Source organism: Dromaius novaehollandiae, unplaced genomic scaffold, assembly GCF_036370855.1.
Source record: "Dromaius novaehollandiae isolate bDroNov1 unplaced genomic scaffold, bDroNov1.hap1 HAP1_SCAFFOLD_45, whole genome shotgun sequence".
NCBI lineage: Eukaryota > Metazoa > Chordata > Aves > Casuariiformes > Dromaiidae > Dromaius > Dromaius novaehollandiae.
This window is the reverse complement of record NW_026991505.1, coordinates 348,988-360,110: the sequence shown is the minus strand read 5'-3', so window position 1 is coordinate 360,110 and position 11,123 is coordinate 348,988. Positions and strand designations below refer to the sequence as shown.

At 41.9% G+C, this 11,123-nt stretch overlaps 1 pseudogene; it reads right to left on the bottom strand.

The window, feature by feature from the left end:
• Positions 1–1,589: 1,589 nt before the first annotated feature.
• On the bottom strand, positions 1,590–9,165 carry LOC135327017 (ras-related GTP-binding protein C-like; annotated as a pseudogene).
• Positions 9,166–11,123: the final 1,958 nt, after the last annotated feature.

Sequence of the window (11,123 nt, the reverse complement as noted above, 5' to 3'; positions counted from 1 at the left end):
GGGGCTGCCCCGACACCCCCGCGACCGGCCCTGGGTCAGCTCCGACACTGCCCCTGGCCCCCCCCCCCCCACGACGCTTCTTGGGGCCTCCCCTTGCGGTTCCTCCTCCCCCTCCCCGACGCGCTCCCGAGCTGACACAGGAGACCCCCCCCCCCCCCCCGCGCTACTCCGACCGCGCAGTAAACCGCACCACAGCCCCGGCGCACCCCCTTCCTCCTCCCGCCTCCGTGGCCCCGGTACACCCTCTTCCCCACCACGTCCTCGGCCCGCACCGCCTCGGCGCACCGCCATCCCTGGCCCCGGTGGTGCTGCGTTGCTCGGGACGCTCCCAGCCGCCGGGACCCCCGGCACACGCGGGACCCGCAGCACGCCTCCCCCGGCCCCGCTCACCTCCTCTGCAGGGCGGCCGCCGGGCCGGTCCCAGCGGGCAGTGCTCCGCGGCTGCTCCGCTGCCCGGGTCCTGCCCCAGCGCCAGCTCCCCCCCCAAATGCGGCCCCGGGCCCCCAAATGCGTGCACGCCCTTGCCATCAGCCCCACCCGGGGCTCGTCCCACCCACCCAGCCCCACCTGGCATTCATCCCAGCCCCAGGGCCCGCAGTTGGGGCCCATCAGGAACTGGGCAGGGAGCCTGGCCATCAGCCCCTTCAGGGACAGCTGGGGCTGCCAGGGCAGCAGAGGCACCCCCACTCTCCTGCCAGCAGCTTGCTGAGAGCTGAAGGGAGAGCCCTGGGGTGTAGAGAGAGGAAAGGGGAGTATGCAGAGGACAAGAGAACAAATCAAGAGCTCCAGGAGCTCCGGGTGCAACAAAAGTCCAAAAAAAAAAAAAAAAAAAAAAAAAAAAGCAATGATAGAGCAGAGTAACTCTGAGGGCACCAAAAGGAGGGCCCTGGGGCACACCGAGAAGCACCCAGAAAACTCTGGGACAGGAGAAAAAGCTAAACAGAGAACTTTGCGGCATGCTGCAAAACAACCACAGGGCCCACCAAAAGGCACACGGAGGCCTTGCGGGCAACCCAAAATGCCAACTGAGGGGTCCTGAGAGCATCAGAGGGCAAATGCAGGGCTCTGGGGCAAAGCAAAATACAAATGAAGGGCCTTGGTGCACACCAGAGGGGCCATATGGCATGTCACAGGGCTCAGTGCAGCTGACAACATGGTGCCTGCAGGCTCCCCCCATCCCCATGGAAACTCTGTCTCCCCACTCCAGGCTCACAGGCCCTGGCCCAGACCCACAAGGGACACTGGGGAGTGCTGAAAGCAAATCCAGAAGCAGTCTGGGGACCTCACACAGCCCTGCAGGGGCTCTGGCTGCCCCCACAATGATGGGAAACACCCCCAAGAGCCCAGGCAATGCAAGGGAAAGTCCCTGCAGCTCTGGGAACAGCACCAGGTTCCCTGGGAACCACAGGGACTCCAAAGTGCAAGGGACTCGGGGACCAGCTCCCAGCCCCAGACACAATGTGTAACCTCCTCCCCGGGCATCATCTTCAGGCAAAACGACAGCAGGAACCACAGAGATGAGCGCAAAGAATAAAGCAACTGTTTATTGTTTTACTGTGCAGAAACAACAAGCCTAAGTAACAACAACACAAGCCTAAGTATTAACATCACCAATTTTCTTACATGACAAAATATTAAACTCAAGGAAAAACAAAGAGATATTCTACAGAATAATTAACAAAAAAGAGTTGAGCAACTGACTATTCAGTGTTTCACATTAAACTCAACTCAATCATTTGTAATCTCTGACCGGGCAGTCTTTCCTTCAGTCACAGCCAGACTGTTAAAATCGGACTGCAAACTGCAAAAACACCATACTTGGAATAAAGCCCATTTCAAATTAACATTTCTAACTCCACTGGCCTCAAAGCATTTTTACAGTAGTTTCAGATGTCCAACACAAGTTACAAGCTGCCGTTCCACAGTTAGCGTCACTCTTCTCCTGTGAAACATACTCCAGGCTTTCAGACCAGTCTTCTCCTGTTCCACAAAAACTTAACTTTGGATTGAAGAGCTGACAAAAGTCTGTCACATGTCTTTAATTTTCCTCTAGACTGCATTCCTAGGTGTGCCATTGTGAGTCACTGCTTTGAGGTGCTTGCTTGATGGCCGCAGGTTCTGTGGGAGGCAACACCTACTTCAAAGACCTCACGAATAGCTTTGCGGAAGCAGTGAAAATTGTAGTCTATCAGACCTGTTGGGAAGGAGGGGAAGGGGACAGGAAAAAGTGTGCTCGGCTTGGCACATTTATATAATCAGAGTTGACAGTTAACAACATTTTTCATTTAATAAACAGCTATTTCACTACTTCTTTTAGTATGAACCAGGGTTCAAAAAATTTAACAGTCAAGTCTTACTTATGCCAATATTTATTTAGACTCTCTCATTGCTTAGAAACAAGGTACTCATTTGAAAGGCAAGGTGTGTATACACACATATACTAAACAGCAGATGGGGGGACAACACAAGACTCTACCCTTAAACAAAACTGTCTTACACATATGAATCAGTTCAGTACAATATGGCAGCACGATTGTCACTTGAACACAATCACGTAGTTTTTTTGGTCGCAACGCTGACATATGTCCTAACCGTCGAGATCAAATACGGCAAAGTTATTAAGAGAACACACCCACTTTTCCTCTTTTGAACAGTCTGTGAATGCTAAGGCAAGCACTGCCCCCATTTAAGTCATATACTTTGAAATGAGAGGCTATGCTCTCATTTCTACCCAGTCATATAAGCAAGACCAACCATCCCTTTTATCTACTCTAGGTCGAAGCAACTACATAGTTGGTTAAATCTGAAATGCATTCAACACTGTTGCAAGTACCTACCATATGCTGCACTAGCTTCCTCTGTTCATTTCTTCAGTCATACGTTAAAAAGGTTACTTTAGTGTAATAGAGAATATACCTAGTCACAATATGAAAGCTGTCCAGCACAACAAAATAAGCATTACTCCATTCGATTCAGTCTACTATGGCAGATGCTAGTGATATAGTCCAGGTTAGCTACACAAGTCATCTAATAGCAGGAGAAGAGCGATTAGAGCAATGACTCACAAGAATAAAAATAAGACCTCTTTATACCTATCTCCCTAAGAAGGTATAACTCCCCCCCCCCAAAAGAAATTAAACAAATTCAGTCATACAAAACTAAGGTGATTTATAAAGTCATATTAAACTTTTACATTTGATAACATTTATTGGATAAAAGCCATTCCATCATGGAAGTCCTTACCTTTGCGCTCAAAACTCTCTTCTCTAAGAATGCAGACTAATGCCAGAAACTTTGTTACCTCCTTTAAGTACAGGACAGCTGTGCTGAGCTTGATAATTGCCATTGACTCTTCATCATAAGCACTTCCAGTGCCATCTTCCTTTAACCTAAGAGAGAAAGAATTAAAGCACCACCAAGCTATCATATAGTAAGGCATGCCTAATTAACTTTGAGACAAATATTTAATACCTGTTAAATGCAGTAGAGAAACAGCAGGAAGAACATTACTCATACAGAATGGTGAGCAAGTGAAAAACCTGCAGTTCAGGTCTCATTATTATCATATAAGTATGATCACTACCCTCTCTTAATTCTCTCAGTATTAAATGAAAGCTAGACCTAGACAGAGAAAAAACCTTTGCTAGAATAAAATATCTTATCTCAACATAATTAAGAGCAAGCTCTCAGCGCACATTCTTTTGATAGCAAACTAAAAGCTGCGACTATTTAGGCAATATTGTTTCCAGCTTACAGCTGAGCATTCGTAATGGACATAGTACGTTAGTTATGAAATAGTTTACCTTCAAACCAAAAAGTCACTGCAGCACACCTGTCTCATTGTATTTGCATGACCACAGTACAATATCAAATGATTGGTTTGAAGATTCTAATACAGGAGTTCTATGCAATTTTAATAAAGTGACATCACAGGGAAGTTAGTTTCTGTAAACTAATCCAAAGGCTTTCTTAGTCCACATTCTTTTACTTTATGAAGATACTGATAATTGAGGTCACAGCGGAGATTCCAGTCCAAGTACTATCTCTGCCCTGTCCAGTCTCTTGTAACTTTGATTAATAGAACTAGTCTGACATGAGAAGTGCTAGTCTTGCATAGGAAAAAGGTACAAACAAAATTACAATAAATAGCTTACGCTGCAATTTTTATGTTACAAAATTACAATAAAGAGCTAATATAATGCTCGTTACTAAGTTCTTAGTGAGCGTTTGAAATATAGGCGTGCCCTTTACAAAGAATAAACTTCCCTGTATCTAATACCTAACGGCATGACAGAGAAGTGAACAGAAAGGTTAAACACAAGGTGCTAGTTCCACATATTTCCACAGGTTACCCTCCTAACTACTTCAGTTGGGTATCATTGGAGCACAAAGGAAGAGCAGTAGCAGGCAGAGAACAACCCTCTCGAAAGGATTCAAAGTTGCCATGCTAGAGAGAAAGGGTCAGCCAATACATTTCTGCTTTTAGAATGTTTACACTTCAGGCCATACAATGACTACCTGCAGCTAGAAGGACAGTAAGATCACAAACTTTACAGCCAGCAGGGGGGTGGCTCTGCTTTTCCATTAAGCTGAAGCAGCCTGTTTTTACAAGTAAAGATTAGGATACTGCTTCATATCTGCAAATTATTAATGTCAGTTAAATAACTTTTGAAGCAAGAGGTGCATTGCAGAGCTATTCCTAAGCACCCGCTCCTCTAAAAAACAGGACAAAACAAAAAGCTACTCAACCCTGGGTTGACCATCCAGGAGACAGGCCATTAAACATTGCAAAATTTGTTAGCAGCACTGTATTTTTCAGGCTACGACCACAGTTCTAAATTAGCACTTCTCCAGAGCCACTTCAAAAACCATTTTGAAGTATAATTCAGCCATAAAATGCAAGAAACAAGCACTACATGCATTCCCCAGAGAAAGTTAACAAAAGCTGAGTTGACCTGGCAAAAGGTACTCCGTCCAGATAGCGGGATGTAACAGAGCAATGCCATCGCAAGTTATACTAATGAGCTACGGTATGTTATCATTACCAATTGTCGTAGGTATTAACACACATCTACCGTGCCAAATGTGACACGGCAGTATTCACATTTTACATTAAATACTTGGCTTTTAGAAACGTCAAATGGTTTTCCGAGGACATGAGTGGAGGGAGAAGAAGGAAACAAACTGATTACGAATGCTTGATCCAGCTACCTAATCAGTTAGCTTTTTTTCTAATTACTTGCAGATAGAATGTGCTTTACAGACCAATTAATAGCATCTTGCTGGATGATGAAGCCAATACCACTTGCATAGTTTGCAACCTATTCTACAACTTTTAAGGACTTTTTTCCTAAGAGTATTCATCACTTACCCATATATACAGGAAATATCTATCACTACATCAATCATGTCACAGCACAACTTATATGACTGCATGTCCACAGGGGAACTGTCTGTTGCGATGTAGATTTTGCTGACTACATCAAAGAGAAAAGCTTTTTCAATGCCTGAATTCTTCAGAAAGAGAAAGAATTTGGATGAATTTTTAAGATAACTGTATTTTATCTTCAGTAGAAGTCATACACTTTCACATTCTTAAAGCAGGTAATGGTTTAAACATAATCAATTTAGAGGCTTAAAACAGCATCAAAGTGTATAGTTTATACAGCACCCTGGTTGCTGTAGAACATACCAACATCACATTCTACTTGACAAAATAGAACTTGGGATCAGTTAGAATAATTTAGAATTAGAATTATAAGCTACCAGATCATAATTAAGGTTGCTTTTCACTATACTTCCAGAACCCAAATTCATCAATTTTCACCTTTTGTGATTCTGTTAGCACCAGAGGAGGTACATGTTCACATTTACCTGCTGGAGCAAACTCAGAGATGAGTTACTTTGTAGTAGGAAATACATACTTGTAGTATCTTGGCAGTTTAGTTTCTATATGAGGCAGCTGCTGTGTAGCTTGACATGCAGAGCAAATAAAAGTCAGCTTCTAAACTTATGACTCCGGGAAGAGTATCATATTATGGCAGTCGTGAATAAGGAAGAGCACCAAAACAATTCTATTATCCCATTTGTAACTGAGCACTTGGACATAGCGCATGCGCTCATAATAATTTCAGAAGCCTTCTGCTGTCAAGTGAGTTATCGCACACAAGGTATCACTATGGATTTCTGGCAAAGCTTAGTTTCTGTTTATGTACCAGGAACATTTATTTTCACTTCTTCCTAGCCAGTCGGTGTACCCAAGATAGTGTCTTGAAGACATCCAACCGATCCTTTTGGCATCAGAGTTGCACTTGATTCTCTAATGCTCTTGCTGCTCGGTACCATAAACATTCCCATTATCTACTGGGCTGGGTTATTAGAGTCCTCCACCGACACAGGAAACAAGCATTACGGTAGCACAGGGTGATGCTTCTGACCCACACATCTCAATCCCAACTATGTTTTTCTGTGCTGTCCCTGTGCCTGTAGCAGCTTCATAAACATAGCTTAGATGAAAGACAGGCTACTTCAGCCTTGTTCCTGGCTTCGTATTTTATTTGATTTAAAGCGTAACGCGGCAAAATTGTATGTCGCAATTAACCTCCGCAAACACTATAAGAACAAGGGCAAATGGCTCACAGGCCACATCAAATCAACGCTTTAGCTTAAGGCCAAATTTACGTTATGAAAAAAATCTCTTGCCGCCACAGCTACATTACATAATTAAGTGCCTTAACAGACTAATTAGTATACTGTGCTGGCAGAAACCTGCTGTATCAACACTTATAACTAGTCAAACTATGCTTTGTCAGTATTTTGAGAAACCTGGAAAAAGCATGCATTGGTACAATTTAGCTCTGATAGAGACCTTCAAATGCAGACAGCGGCTCCAGATGAATACACCGATATCAGAGCGCCACCTGAATCTCCCAAACACAGATATAGCCAGTGTTTCTTAGCAGAACTTGCCCTACTGTTCCAAAAGTTTCACTTAGAATTCTGTTAGATTAGTCAGCTCAACACTTACCGATACAAAGATATTTAGTAGATTTTCCAGTGTCGGCAGTTGTGGAATTAGCTTCTGTACCACTTTACTGAAGGCTTCAAATATTGAATGGTCATAGATACTGGTCAAATAAAAGCTGAGATGAGCGGGGAGGGAAAAGAAAAAAAAAAAAAAGAATAAAGGACTCAAAAATATAATCAGAGTTAAAACAGAAGTGTTAAAGCTGTGTTTTCTAACACTCAAAGCCTGATGTTTTAACCAGGATCCAAATACATCACAAATGTATTTTGCTCTTGCTACATCAAGAACCTCTTTGCTGAATAATTACAGGAAACAGATTCTCCCCTCTCCACGAGATGGGAGACAGAAAAATTTGAGCACGTTTTCACAACAGACTTTGCATACAGAATGCTTAATGCCAAAGACTTAAATGCTTAACTAGATCTCTTAAAATCCTGTTCCGGTCTCTCCGCTTTGTCACACAGCACTGAAATGCTGGCAATACTTTAACGCTCTGCGAGATTCAAGACAACAGTAAAAACAGAGAGATGCATTGTTTTAAACTTATCGGTACAAGATTTTTTAAGCAATGAGCCAAATACCAAGAAAGAGACTAAGCTTTTAAAAATAATCATACTGAAAAGTCAGTGCTAGCCAGTACCGGAAGAGAGAGACAGCTTTCCTTTCCCCTGCCACTCTAGGTCATATGTACAAATTTGGCCTGTTAGGCTGCATGAAAGCAAGACAAGAAGGGCCTTGAACTATCATTGAGTTTATGAATAAATCTGTTGATTACAATATGATATGCTAGCTTGCCTTATTTTAGTCAGCTAAACAGCTGAGACTTGGCCAAACTCTTATGTAAGAGTCTGCTCAGTCTTAAGGAACTAACAAGACCTTGTTCCAACCCACTGTTAAAACTAGGAGCTGTTAGTCTGTATACGTATCAGCAACAGTAAGATCACATATGCCAGAATGTCTCACTCACCTAAGGTGAAGTTTTTCAAGCCCAGCATCTGTAAGGTCATCATTGGCCCTCTGATGAATATCGCTCTGAGTTTCTATTTTATGCTTATCTGATAAACCATCAACTTTATGAATAAAAACTTCAAAGTTCATTTCTGGATTGGCCTTGTAGGCTTTAGAAACTGTGGTATGGAGTTTTGTTAAAGCTTCCACGTAGTCATCCTGTAAATCAGTTTGGGCAGGAATTAATAAAATGGCTTTAGCTCCAATAACTATTCCATTTTGCACAAGGATAAAATAATTCAGTACTAGAACTTCATTTCACTTTTGTACCTAAACAGAAGCATGGAAGAAAAGAATACTTTGGAGATTCAGAAACCCAAGTAGCAAGTTTTAGGTTCGGTTCTGTAAATTAAGTTTCATTAGCTACGTAATGCTCAGACGTACAAAACTAGGCCCTATGGCTTTACAGTACAAGATGAATTTCCACAGGGTATTAAAGCAGCTTTCCTTACAGGCAGGTTATACTTCAGCTCCAGCAAAATGCGGCAGCGATCATCAAGACAGTCCCAATAACCAGGTACCCTCTAACAGAGTTCCCTCCTAATGTCATTAGGAGTTGCCAAATATCTAATGATACCGGTTCTATGAGACTGAGGTCAGAAGTGTGCTGTTATTAAAAGAATTCTGTAGTAGTCAACGCAAGATGGAGGGGATTACTGTATTCAGACTACCTAGCACCGCAGGTTATCACTACTCGGTGGAAGAGGACAAGTTCAGAGTACTTGCCCTTTTCCACTCTCTCCATTGGGAGCATGTGTTCCGCCTAGTCAATTCACAAAACTAAATCACACGCCAAAAGTTAGGTTGCCACAGCACTTTCATACACAAGAGGTGCTTTAAGAACTCATCTCAAAATATAAATTATTAGTTTCCTGATCATTCCTCACACACACACACAAAGCCACAAGAAAACTTTGCTGTTCTTAGTGATTTGCACTTACCTGGGCATCGATAACATATATTAGAGCATCTGTTCCTCTGAAGATCATCTCATAATCAAATGTTGGATCAAAAAAGTCCACCTGTCCAGGAAAATCCCATATTTGGAAATTCACAAATGAACTGTTGGAAATATCATCTTTGTAGATCTTGTCAGTACTTTCCAAGAACTCAGTCTCATTGGGAGACATTTTGTGGAATACCACCTGTTAAAAGAATACTAATTATAGTCTTGACTTTGTCTTAGTAGAAGAGACTTACAAAAGCTCTGTGACTTGAATCTTACAAGGTTTGTCCACTCTGAAGTGTACAGCTTTATCCTACAGCTACTTATTCTTTTTGTGTCGGTGAAGAGACAGCTTCTTGCATCAGCTAAGGAAATAACATACCGTCGACCAGAACTAGGCAACTGAATTCAGTAAAACATTGTTACAAGTCTAAATAATGCTACTGCCTAAAGACAACCTACCGTTTTTTTCCTTGTAAATCTAACATAGTATTTGCAAATTTTGCTATAATAGCCAATTACCATCAGGTATAAATCTGCTATGTTAAGCAACTGCAAGCTTTAAGAACAGTTCCTTTCCAGCCCTAGAAGTTGCTTTTTAGGATTGCTTTTAGTCTGCTATTGAGTATTATGGCACAACGTAATCAGACTGCTCCTGAACTACAATGAAAGCGTACAAAAATAACAGATTTCAGTTTTAGATATGTGAATAACTAGGTAGTTTGCCATCTGTTGCCAAATGAATTATCTCTGTTGACGCTCTCCCTTCAAGTGTCCTAAATGGAAGATTAAAGTTTCTATGCTAGTCAATAAATAGTTAAATTGCAGTGATGCTACATGTACTAATTGTTAGTACTCAAAAACCTCAGCTGGGATTTTGGCCCTTTCCTGAACAAATGCAAGCATGCATCCCCATAGCAAAACAGCCTGTCATTAAAGCAACCTTCTTAAACAGCAAACATGATGTTAAAGAGACTGAACTGTATATTACAAAAGTCACCCTAACTAGTGAGGTGCTTTAATGTTAAGACAGCAAAAAGCAAGACGCTATTTATGAAGTACTGATGGTTCTTTTTTTTATATATATATGTTTCACACAATTCTAGAAACCAGCCATTAAAGAGACCAAACGCAGCAATCTCTATCAAACACACACTATACTACAAGACAAACAAAAAAAAACCCAGGACACTTAATGGATTGTTTAGCGAGGTACAAAGTAATACATCAAACTAGATTTTTAAGAACAAGGGGAAGGAAATTCACCTGCTCAAGGCAAACATGTGAGGAACCCAAGATCTGAACAAGGTTTAAGACAGCAAGACAGTTGTATGGAAAAATGAGAACAGTTCTCAGATGGGTACCAGCTGTATGACAACGGCTAGAAATTCCTCAGGGTTTGAAGAGCAGTTTTAAAGGATTCTGGAAATCAATACTCTTTCTTTGGAAATCACAGGGAGCAGGACAGAAATAGTGACTCAAGTTTAAAGCAGATGGGGCCGAGAAGCAATGTCATCATCCCCCTTTCCCCTCCCTCCCAAAGCAGAGTGTTTCTTCAGATGACTATTCCCCAACTGGTTTTACATTAAATAGGGGAACCGGGGCACAGTTTTGATCTAATTCCATTTTTATTACCTAATAGCTAACCCCAGTCTTACTAGCTTATGCAACTTTGATAAAGCAAAGAAAGGCTGTGGAAGAATCTGATCAGAAGCATGCAGCTAATACTGAAACCTAGCAGTTCACACTAGGCATACACAGGCAGAGCAGACAAGGCTAGAAAAACTCCTCAGAAACTGTAGAGCTTCTTAGCTACAACTTAACCATTCCAAGCGCTCATTTTACATCTTTGTCATCCAGCGGTCTCATCAATTCCCTGACAAGTCTTCCTGCTTTTACAGCACTTAAGAAAATTTCACTGTCAGCTTGAACACCCTTTGCAATACACTCTTTCAATTTCTTTTTTTGTTGGTGGTGGTTTTTTGTTTAGCCTTGTGAATTTCCTGTTCATGTTTGACCTGCTGTGATCAGCAAGTTTTCAGGGCTTTTGATTTGTTTCTTGAGTATCAAACTTTTCTCCTTTTTTCCTGCTTTTTTTTTTTTCTTTTTTTAAATCAATACTTGTCTCAATTTTTATGTAGT